This window comes from Notamacropus eugenii, chromosome 5 (assembly GCF_028372415.1).
Source record: "Notamacropus eugenii isolate mMacEug1 chromosome 5, mMacEug1.pri_v2, whole genome shotgun sequence".
Lineage (NCBI taxonomy): Eukaryota > Metazoa > Chordata > Mammalia > Diprotodontia > Macropodidae > Notamacropus > Notamacropus eugenii.
Genome location: NC_092876.1, coordinates 211,197,481 through 211,209,782, shown reverse-complemented (window position 1 = coordinate 211,209,782; position 12,302 = coordinate 211,197,481). Strand labels below are relative to the sequence as shown.

At 35.9% G+C, this 12,302-nt stretch overlaps 1 long non-coding RNA gene across 3 annotated transcripts in view; it reads right to left on the bottom strand.

Annotated features, from left to right (window-relative positions):
• LOC140505729 (uncharacterized) overlaps positions 1-12,302 on the bottom strand; it is a 147,637-nt gene that overhangs the window by 101,063 nt on the left and 34,272 nt on the right. For all 3 annotated transcript variants that reach the window (XR_011967636.1, XR_011967635.1, XR_011967637.1), the window contains one exon: positions 8,100-8,195. This is a non-coding gene — a long non-coding RNA (uncharacterized lncRNA). The remainder of the gene's footprint in view (positions 1-8,099; positions 8,196-12,302) is intronic.

The window sequence follows — 12,302 nt, the reverse complement described above, 5'->3', positions numbered from 1 at the left end:
TCTCTCTAATACTTAATTATTACCTGCTCTGCTTATCTAGGGTAGACCAACACCTATGGAACATATTGCTCCCAAGAGATAATCTATACTGAAAAATCAATAGATTAAAAATAATTTAGGTAAATTCATAGGTTCTTCATTGTTAAAACAAGATAAGGATGATTGGCAAATATGTATAGACCTTTTAAACTCACAAACACAAAAATTTCAATTGTGCCACTACCAGAGACAGAATATTCTTAAATGGACCATGATTCTGACTCCTGTGATCTTTTGCTTAATAGCGTCAAAAATTATGTTTTTTTGTAGTTATAGGTTGGTTTATTTGTAGTTACAGGTATATTGTCAGGTTCACTAGCCCACAATCTAAATCTAGTCACCAATTTATATTCATTTATTTTCATAGTCAACATGGAATTTCTTCTGAGTAAAATCATAAAACTCAAAAGTTACATATGATTCTTTTATATTGAACAATTTTCCCAGGACTCTTCAACTAGTCAAGGCCAATGTAACATATTCTTATTTTCTTGACAACTTGTCATATAAAGTTATGGAAATTCTTCTACATTAACTCTGACATCTGTCAGTAGGATGATAGAAAATCATGATCTTTAAGTCAGCAGCACTCAAAGGGTAGCTAATTAGATTGTTAAATCTTTGGGGTCTAGAGGATTTAAAAGTCAAGCATCAAAATTTATTAGGAGAAAAGAGATTGACATTTCTTTCCATGAACATTATTGATCACAATGAAAAATATATAACTCCTCCACTCTATAGTGCCAAAATTTGAAAGGATTCTTTGGTATGATGGATATAGGAGATGTCTTACATGAAATTTTATGGAAATGTTAAAGCCTTCTCTTACAGAGTTATTCAATTTCTAACATGACTAGTGTGAAAATCTGAGTATTCACAATGCATCATGAACTATTTTATCAAATAAAGTGTTCACTGGATGCATTAGTGGGCACTTTTAGCAAGCATAGTCACTCATATTGACTTATAAAGAGCTAAACAATAGTAGCTTAGCCAACACCAGAGTTGGAAGATAATAAATAGATAATGAAAGTTTTCTAGTAACAAACTGTAAGAGAAAAATAAGAATTCTTTTCTCAGGAATGAATGAACAAAGAATGAATACATCAAAATGCACAGAGCACTCGTTATGTGTCAAACACTCTGCTAGATGCTGGGGATACAAATACAAAATGTAGAATATTTCCTTTCCTTAAAAAGCCTACATTCTAATAAGAGGAGACAATATAAATAGTGGAGAGGTTGTCAGCAAGGTGAGTTTTGGTCTGGGGATTCACAGGGATGGTGAATGGAGCTGTAGGGCTCCACTGATCAGTTGTTCTACTCTTTCCATAAGCAATGATAATATTGATTTAGTTACCCTATCCTAATGAAGGAGAAAGAGATGTATTGGGAGCAGGAGGGAGATGTAGGTCAGACTGCAAGATATCTGAATGGCATGGCTGGATGGGCGAGTTTGTTCTCACACACAATAACTGAGATAGTTTGGCTGCAGGGTAGAATTCCAAAACTGAATAGATGAACTCCCCCAATATTTTTGGAGATCTATTCCAGAGAGTAGTACTCCAGGTGGACAGAGGGGGTGATGTTTAGTGTACATGGATAAAAAGAAAGTATTGTTCCATCTCTTAAAACAGCAGAAACCATTTCCAAATAGTTTTCATCTTCTTCTTAGTTAAAATCTCTGGGTGAGAAAGGTTCCCTAAAGTTTTTATTCAGGCTTATAAGGGTATCTATGCCTATTGATGAGGGAGCAGCATGGTGAACTGCAATGTAAAATTCTAACTTCAATGAACTCTTTATTTTTTTTCCTACCATGATTTAGGTCCTCTTTCATACAAATAAAACTTGATACCATCTTCTAAGCAATAGCAATCATCTAATCCTATTCAGCTCATGATAGAAAAAGTTTTTCACCTCTGCCCCAGCAGCATTGCTATGTAGGACGTACTCTCTTCACTCCACTAATTCTTCCCCATTACCACCATTTAAGGGAGTGCCAACAATAACCATGTTCATTTCTAACCTGGGTCACTGAGCTCAGAGAACGTCTGTCTTTTTTCTTTGTGCAGGGTGCTCCAAAAGTCTGTATGTAATTTTAAGCTTAAATCTTTAATATTCCCAGCTTTTATCATAGGGTTTGGCATATAGAGAATGCTTCGTAAATATTTTATCTAATTTACAGATATAACATTGCCCAGTGTCTGACCCTCCAGGCTTACATGAACTGGGTTAAATTTTGGAGGTAGCCCTCAAAAATCATCTTTCATTTCTTTTTTCCCAATTCAGACTTGTCTCTTATTTGAATGGTTGCAAATTTCCATGTCCCCATAGATATAGGTAAAAGGATCCCTAACTTCTGAATAAGAACTCAAGGTAATAATGCCTACATTTGTCTATGAGACATTTCTTATTTCAATTGACTGGAAATTCAGAAATCTCATAAAAGACTCACATTAGCAATTGAAGAAGAGTCACAATTCTCCTACCTTTCCAATGAGTTCCACGTTCCCCCAGCACCCTACATAGTCCCTAATACTCATAGCTCTACTTGTGCTATTCAGGCTAGACTTCATTTTTGATATGTCAGTGACATTTCCTCTGATATAGCAAAGATCTCATCTCTGATATCAATGACATTTCACCGGTTCTCCTTATTTTTCAGGTCTCTAAGAAAATGATGGAGAAACAAATATGTCATCTATTAGCTCTATTCCCTGATCAACGCTTTGGGATCATTTAGTATTATAATTAATTGTGGGGACAAAGGAGGTAGAAAAGAAAGTGGTGGAGAAAGTCTGACTTCCCATGACTGACTATCAATCAATCTACATTCATCTATTATGCATTAATTATATGTCAAATACTATGTTTAACATTGGTCTCTGGTCCTTAAGAAGTTCACATTCCATATCAGTAAGCACCCCAATATACACAGGAAGGTCTGCTATCACAGGCTCTTGGATTTATAGAAGTAAGGCCACTTTTGAGGGGTTAACAATCACTTTAAACAAGCATATCTATTGCTCTTCTAACCAAGTATATACACACATACACAAACACACACACACATATATAATTTCAGTTAGTTCAGGGAGTCAGCACCCTGAATTTCAAAGAAAATACATAAAATTAAAAGATCAACTGATATGACTTCTTCTGACTGAATTCAACAGACAATTGGACCCCAACTGCCTGACCATCATTACTACATAGGGAAACACACATCTGGGTTCTCAAAGCCAGGGGGTACTTAGTGGCTTCCCAGAGTCCTCATCTGGCCAAACAAATACTCTTACAAAAACTAAACTCCAAAGTAAAACCTCAACTTAGAATATTTATACTTTTTTCAGAGCCACAAGGCATCACAACCCTTTGACCCAATGCCTCAATAGAAAAAAACAAAAGGTACTTGGGACACTCTAACAAAACAAGTCCTGAATCAAGCTTCCCACAAGGGGCAGATCCATCAATGGGTTAATCACATTTATAACAATAACAATACAAATATATACACTGTTTCTAGTTAAATAAACTCTTGCTTCTATACTTTACTCCTTATAAAGACTCTTGATTCATAAAGGCAAGATTCAATCAGAGGCACTTGATTATACTAAAATAAAAACAGTGAAAGATCCTATTTTTATTGCCATCACACATTCTAACTTTTTAGCGTTATCAGGATTATTCTGACAGAGATAGAGGCCCACTCTCATTTCTTGCCTAGACCATGTGAAAAATGTATCTGTAAATTCTAAGAAACCAAATGTTTATCCCTTTGCTTTACAAGGTAAAGCAAACAACAACAGTGCTATTCGATTGTCCATAGCTCACTTCTGACAACTATTAAGTCTCCTGAGTTAATCTCCAGACTTTATAGGAGCAGTAAATAGTTTAACATTCTCTCAAAGGCTTTAATCCAGTGCTTCACATACTAGGGCATCCTGCATCTAGCTATGAGATGAATCAGCAAGCAATCTACTTGGAGTTAGAACAATCCCAACAACAGCTGGCAAAGTCTGGGAATTTCCTTTCCTTCTTCAGAATTCTTGAATTTGGGAATACTAGAGTAGTAATTCAGAATACTGGGTTTCAGAAACTTCCAACATTTGGTCATGTTCTTGTTCTTTCTGTGAATGCCATGTCTTAAGCAAAGGATTTTCACACCACATCCTCTCCAAGGATTAGGTCAGGGTTTTGTTTCCAAAACTTTCCTTTCAGGACTCATGGATGTGTACATATATACAAGCCACATGCTCTTTCATCATTGTAGCCTTTGGTGACTGTAAAGGGTAGGGGGATACGTACTTTCCCTTCCCAAGATATAGGCCTACTGTGACATCAGCTGCTCTCTGACTGATACTCCACAAAGACAAAAAACAATTTAACTGCAATTTTCCCTCATTTTGCATGAAAGGTGGTTCTGATCTACATCAGTCTCACCCAACAATTCACCCTCAATTCTTAAGATACAATTAAGATCGTATACATTCATCTGGTTGACTAGAAATTTGCCTAATCTATATTCTGTGGATATCTTACTCAGAGTACAAACAACCCTATGTGAAAAGAAAAAAACATAAGTGATCTTTACATTTTGTTTTTGTGGAAACCAAAGGAAAAATGGTGACTAGTGTACATAAAGACTTAAATAAGGACCCTTGGATTCTAGGCCTGGGTATTACAATTATTAATTAACTATATGCCATAGGAGAAATCTGAAGCAAGATCCCTGGGCCTCAAGTACTTAATCTGAAAAATGAGAACATTGGAGAAGATCCCTAAGGTCAATCAATAGGAATTTATTAAGCACCTATTATGTTCCAGGCACTATGCTAAGCCCTGGGGATACAAAGGCAACATGAAATAATCATTTCTTATAGTGTAGTTCTGGGTTTCTTCCACTATGTCAATGAAAATGGAATCAGTATTTTGATATTTTGTATTCAACTTTGGGCTGTCAGGAAACCTAAATGGATGAAGAATGGCAATTACTCAAATTGTGACATTCATTTAGATGTAAAACCTTTAGAGCTTTTCCATAAGTACTAGCAGTTATCTGGAATAGACAATGGTGTAAGTAGACATGCTGAGCTCTGAATTAAACAGAAGGACAGAAAAGGCTGGATTGATTCCAGTAAATTGCAAAGCTCTTTTAATAACTCCATGTATCTACTAGAAACAAAAGGCCATGTTTTTAATACTAAAATTCCATTAGTTCTGTTGGTAGCTCTGAGTCATTGAACACTATGTTATCTGAGGATTTGAAAATGAGTATCTTCCAAAAGACTCATGGTGGAAAGTGCTGTCCACATCCAGAAAAAGAATTGTAGAGTCAGAATTCAGATCGAAACAGACTACATTCTTTTTTTGCTGTTTTATCTTTCTCATGATTTTTTCCCTTTGATCTGATTCTTCTTTCACAACATAACTAATATAGAAATATGTTTAACATGACTGTACATGTATATCCTATATCAGACTGCATTCCATTTTGGAAAGAAGAGAAGAGAGGGAAAAAAAATTGAAATTCAATCTTATAAAAGTGAATGTTGAAAATAAAATTTAGTCAAAAAAAAGAAAATGAGTATCATTCAGAGTGCAACGGAGAGGTACAAGATGGGTGTGAAGAACAGGTTACATCACACGGCAGATATGGAACTTTTAAAAAATAAGAGTAAAAGATTTTATCCAGGAAATATATGATCGAAAAAAATGGGGCAGTCATATGGTGAGAGCTAGGGATAAAAGGAGACAAGACCGTGTGTTCTGTTGGCATCATTACAAAGTCAGGTGAAAGTAAAGAAGTCCTAACATACACTGGGTAGATGCTCTTTCATAAAAGATGGAAAGGTCATGTATAAGTTTCAGTATTCATCAGTAAAAGTAGTTGCCAAACCAATGAAATCAGAGAATTCAATTTCCCTGAGTATTCAACTCATTTAGCAAAGCAGAGTTTAAAAATGGTTGAGTCAATATTATTAGAGTGGTCTTCCGGCAGAGACAGTGAGGGGTGGAGAGAGGGAATAAACATTGCTACATCACCAGGCATTGTGTTAAGTGTTTTACAAATATTATCTAATTTGATCTTCACAACAAACTTTCAAGGTAGGTTTTATTTTGATTCCCATTTTAGTTGAGGAAACTGAAGCAAATAAAGGTTAAAAGTCTTTTCTAATGTCTGTTAAGTGACTGAGGTCACATTTGAACTCAGTCCAGGTCCAGTGTTCCATCCTCTGTGCCCCCCAACTGGCTCAGAGAGGCCCCAGATGAACTGTAAGAAGCTTCAATGGTTCAAGAAAACTCTCATTCAATGGGACACTTCAGTCCAATGACTTTTCCTATGACTTCCCCTCGGTGAATGAAGGCGATATCAGCTCCCCTTCCCCCCCCCGCCACTGACTTGAAGTGAGCTTTTATAAATTACATGAGCAGAATCTTATTAATGACTTTTGGTTCCTATACAAACAACATTCATCTCATTTCACAGGTTCCTCTCTACTCTAGGACACAAACATGGTAAGGACTTCTATTCCTTCTATGAACTAGTTAAAAAATCTATGTCTTCTTACAGATGTTTCCTCACTGAAGACAATGGGGATGAGAATGGGTTTGGGAAATATCATAGCATTCCTTCTCCAAGGAGTTTTCAAGCATGGACATCCTGGAAATAGCCCTGTCAATGAATTTCCTAAGACTCTAATCCCTACAGTTTGAATTAGGAGTAACTAATGATATGACTACAAGCTAATTTGGAAATTAAGAAGGTAAACTAAATATTAACAAACAGAATTGCTTTCAACATTGCTATTGATCTAGAGTTACTACTTTGGTCTTAATGAAGAGTTTCAAATAGGTTCCAATAACTCTTTATTTTCCTATATAGTTTATACCTAACTCCTCAAGCTTAACCTGAGCATAGCCACCATGGAGAAGAGAATGAACACGTGCACTATGAACAGCCCACGAGTTCATCCTACTCTTCTGCTTTATCAGGTCATGCGGATGCTGTAAGAACATGAGAGAAATCCGACTGCTAGGCTAGAGGAGTTTATGAAAGAGAGAGTCCAAAAAGCCTCGTACATGAAACCCTCTCCCTATGGGTCTGTCTGCTCAGCCAACACTGTAACCTTAGCATTCCTTTCTTTCCCTTTCCTAACTCTGCTTATTCACTCTAAATGATTTTGTTGACTCTTTAGGCAGTCTTCCTGGTTCTTTCACTCCTGGCTTATAGCTTAATGATGATTTCTCATCTATGCCTTTGGTTAAACTTCCTGGTATAGGAACTGTATTTGTGGATGATGAATGCTCTTGACCTCGCCGATGAACTTGCAACTACAAGTGCAAGCACTGGGATCCTCCAGACCTCTGGGTAAGTACCCTGCTGACCTGTGAGGTCATTGATAAAATTATTACCTCACCATGTAACTGTGGTGGGATGATCAAGGCTTTGCCTCAGGCAGCGAAATATTAGGATATAAAAATACAACACTACACTTCTGCTATGTGGTAGCCAGGATAGTAACTAATTTCTCCCTTTTGACAGAATTTATTGTACTTTTCCTTTTCTTGAGCTTGGGCTTACACAGGCCATTCCTCTGGTACTTTGTGCTATCATTGGGACAAAATAACATACTTGAAGGTGATTCAACAGTTAAGAAAGAAAAAATTTGCTTAATCTTAACTGGAAAAGAATATTTAACAAGCATATGCTTTGAGGACACCCTTAGCTGATTCAGCTTGAGCAAATCCTCCTTGTCAGAATTATCCAACATATCCTACTAAACATCAGAGCATTCCTTGACCTCCTTGTGGCTATTTTGTTTTTAGGAATACAAGAGAGTGAAGTCAATAGACTGAGCTTTTAGTGCCTTGAGACAAATAAGGCTCAAGGATGGCTTCAGCACATTTTAAGGAAAAATTGGCCCAACTTTTATTAGATTCAGGTCTTATTGCATAGCTCTTATGACACATTGTATTATTTTAGATACTATAATTCAAAATTTGCTCTGAAGTCATGTTTCATGTGATATTCCCCAGGTGCCAAAATTGCAACTTACATCTCTGTGGTCACTGCTCCTAGTTGACTCTTTCCATCCTGGATTTTCCTTTTACTTCAGGAACACTCAGTCTTATTAGAGAAGTTATACAGACTTCTATAATTAAAGTAGAAAGAGAAAACCTATGTAAAAATACAATTCTAAACAAGTTTTACGAGATGTAGTTGACAGAAGCCCTTTTATTTAAGGCAAACCTGATTTGGATCCATGAATTATATGGTCCTTAGTAGACATTCTTCAAAATATGCCTTAGTGTCTCATTTCAAAGCATATATCACCTCCATAAAATCTTTAAGTTAAAATTCATATAAAGAAATGTAAACAATAAGTAGGTATTTCTCACAAATTTTGCAGTGATCTGATAATAGCAAAATCTTTCATCTTAGTTTCATAGTGTGTCCCATTTTCCACTAGTCCCAATTATATTTTGAGATTTCTTAGTACTAAATCATTGATAAATGATAAAAAATAAGACAGAAATAAACAAAAATATTTCTTAACTTGTCAGAAATTAATTCATGAAGACTTGTGCCTATTGAGAGAACATCTCTCTTTAAGTCATTATGAATATTTAAAAACGTGATTTTTGTTAGCAGAAACTAAAATTATATATAGGTTCCATGGTAGCTAAAATAATGGATCTCCTTCGTTTACATAGAGAACCACTTTCCCATGGTCCTTGAAAAAAGGAACAAAGCTTTATGACAATTTTATAGAAGATTTGAGGTTAAATACTAGAGCAAAACAAACAGCAACTTTATAATTCAAGCAGCTAATAGACATCCATTAAAATAATCTTTCTTGGCAAGATAAATTAACAAACGTATTTTTCTATAAATGACAGAAAAATAAGAAAAAGAGAGAATTAAAGGTTTTGCTCAGCTTTCCCCAAAGAAACAGCAGATCTTGTAAAAGAGTCCTAAAAAATTACAACCTGGCACCAAATGATCAGAATTTCCATTGATTGGCTTACTTTCTCTTTGATGGTATCTAGAGGTAATGCCATAGGACTCTATTACAAAGGGGCACTGAAATTAAGATGATTGAACATGCACATCAATTATAAATTATAATATTTGAAAATCTGTGCTTTGGATAGTTAGAACAATACTGTTAGAAAATTAATGTCACAATATTTATCATGTGTGTATCTAAATTCTTAGTTTTGAGCAGATATGGTTATGTCTCTTATTTATGTTATGTCTGGTTATGTCTACTTATTTATAAAGTCATTATGAAAATATTCAATCAGTTCCATTCTGAATATGCCAGAGGCACACACCAATAATTGTAGGAGTAAGGGTATTCCTTATTATATAACTTAATGACAAATATGTATACAATATTTTTCCTGTAATGGTATGTTAGTTGGGATCATTGAACACTATAATTTGAAGTGAAATGACATCTAACCTGAAGAACAATAAAAAAAAAAAAACATGGTGAGTACAAATAAGTAGCACCAAGTTGGCAACAATAACTTTGACATAAACATTGGCAAACAAAAAGACACTAGTAAGTGTAGAGATGATTAGAGCAAGGGGAATGTATCTATCATATACAGAAAATTAAAGTTATCAGTTGAAAAATCTTGAGCAGCACATTGATGCTAAAATAGCAAAGAAAGAAAAAAAAATAGATCTCCATTGTCTTGGTAGAATCTCCATCAATGTCCCTATATCTTTCATCATCTTTATCATTGACTTGAATGAAGACAGAGATATAGTGTGTGTGGCTATCAAATGTGTGGATGGTATGATGTCTAGAGAGATAGTCTGAAAGCTCTATTGGCTAGAAAATGAATTAGATAAAATTAAAGGGGATGAATGTAAAGGTCTACAATTGGGTGCCAAAAATAAACTCCAGAAATGTAGTGTCACAAAACAAGATGCTGAGAAAAATATGTTAATAACATTAGTGTACCTGAACATAAGCTGACATTGTTACATGATAGCCCAAAATACTGAAATTATATAGCGGTTGTACAGTGTGTAGAACTAGAATAATAAGAGTGCACTGTACATGGCAACTTGCTGGGTGGCAAAATAGAGTACTCGTCTTCGAATCAGAAAGATTTGGAGTTCAAATCATACCTTAACTATGTAACCTTGGGCAAGTCACTTGACTTATCTCTGTTTCCTCATCAGTAAAACAGTGATAATAAGAGCACCTAACTTCCAAGGTCAATGTGAGGATAAAATGAGGTATTGGTTGTAAAGTAAAATATAAATGCTATATTTGCTATATATATAAATGCTATATAAATATTGTTGTCATCATTATCATCATCTTCATCTTCATCATCACTAGGTGTCATTTCAAGTCTTTTTTTCAGTTACCAGCACTATACTTGAGGAAATATACAAATGAGCTGAAACATGTCCTGAAGAGGTCAACTCGCGTTGTGAAATGACAAGCGAATGTTCCATGTGGGGATTAAAGAAAATGGGGGGGCGGGGTGTTTAGTTTGGAGAAGACTTACAGTGGACATGATAGCCTTGTTCAAGATTTGAAGGCTGTAATGTAGAAGGGTGATAAGGTTTCTTCCTTTTGGCCACAAACTCCTAACAAAGAGTGGAAGTCATAGAAAAGTTGATTTAGGCTGTATATAGGGGAATGAAATTTAACAACTATAGCTATCCAGAAGTAGAACTGGCTATTTGGGATATTGTGGGTTCCTCTTCACTGAGGCATCTTCAAGTAGATTTGAGCTGACCATGTTTTAGGAACTTTGTAGAAGGACTTTTAGATCACCCATAGGTTGAATTACATTGGTTCTAAGACTGTACAGGAGAAAGTGCTACATCTAAAGTCAGAGAACTAGGGTTCAAATTCATTCTACCACATCCGACTGATAGCACACAGGTGCTCTATCAGCCATCACCACACCATCTATATGTGGAACCATTGATTACAACAAATGGAGAAGTTTTGAATGCTGTGGATAAGTTCACTTACCTTGGTAGTCTACTTTCCACGGATGTACACATTGGCAATGAGGTTGATGCATACATTTGTCAGAGCTAGCTCAGCGTTTGGGATGCTCCAAAGAAAAGTTTGGGACAGAAGAGGTATTAGATTGACTCTCAAACTGAAGGTCTACAGAGCTGTTGTGCTGATCTCATTGTTGTATGCCTGTGAAACATGGACAGTCTACCAGGGCCATGCCAGGAAACTAAACTGCTTCCATTTGAACTCTTAAGAAGATTTTGAGGATCACCTGGCAAGATAAGGTACTAGGCACTAAAGTCCTTGCTCAAGCTGAAATGCCAAGCATTAAAACTGTGCTTCAGAGAGTGCACCTCCAATGGGGTGACCACATTGTTCAAATGCAAAATGAACTCTTGCCAGAAAGACTATTTTATGGAGAACTCACATGGGTCAGGCGATCACATGGTGGTCAGATACAACAAGGTCTCTCTCAAGAACTTTGGATTTGACCATGCTACATAGGAGACATTGGCACAGGACCACTAAGCATGGTGTGCCCACATCAGAAAGGGTGCTGTGCTCTATGAACAAAGCAGAATTGAGATAGCACAAAGGAAAGATAGGATGCACAAATTTGGAGGAACAACCCCAAATATTCATATGGACCATCTGTGCCCAATCTGTGATAGAGCATTCCAAGTTCATCTTGGTCTGATCAGCCACAATTAGACACACTGAAACTTCACTTTATCATGGTGATGTCATTTTGGTCCTCTTTGAGAATGAAGGACAACAACAAACCAACCACATCCAATTAGGTCATTTAATAATTCTGGGGCTCAGGTTAGAAATCCATAAAATGAAGAGATGGTACTTGATGACCCCTAAAGGTCCTTCCAACATTCAATCTATGATCCTAAAATCTATGATTGTCTGATTCTGTGTACAGTTTACGGGAAAATATATACACTAATGACACAGAATAAGAAAGCATTAGGAGGAAATTTGCATTAATTAAAGGAGTACTTATACTGATGAAATCACAGACCTACCAACATATATAGTAATGTCATTGGATTTATTTTGGAATTGTTATGAAAAAATGATCATCCCAAACTCCCTCCAACTAAAATTGTGACCTCTTTCTCCTTATGCCATAGGCAATGCTGAGCACATATAATAAATAATGAAAAGATTAGCAAAAGGGTAGTAAAGGCCTTTGTATTTCCATGTGAGCTAGACTTTGGGGCTCCTTTAGACAATTTACAATAC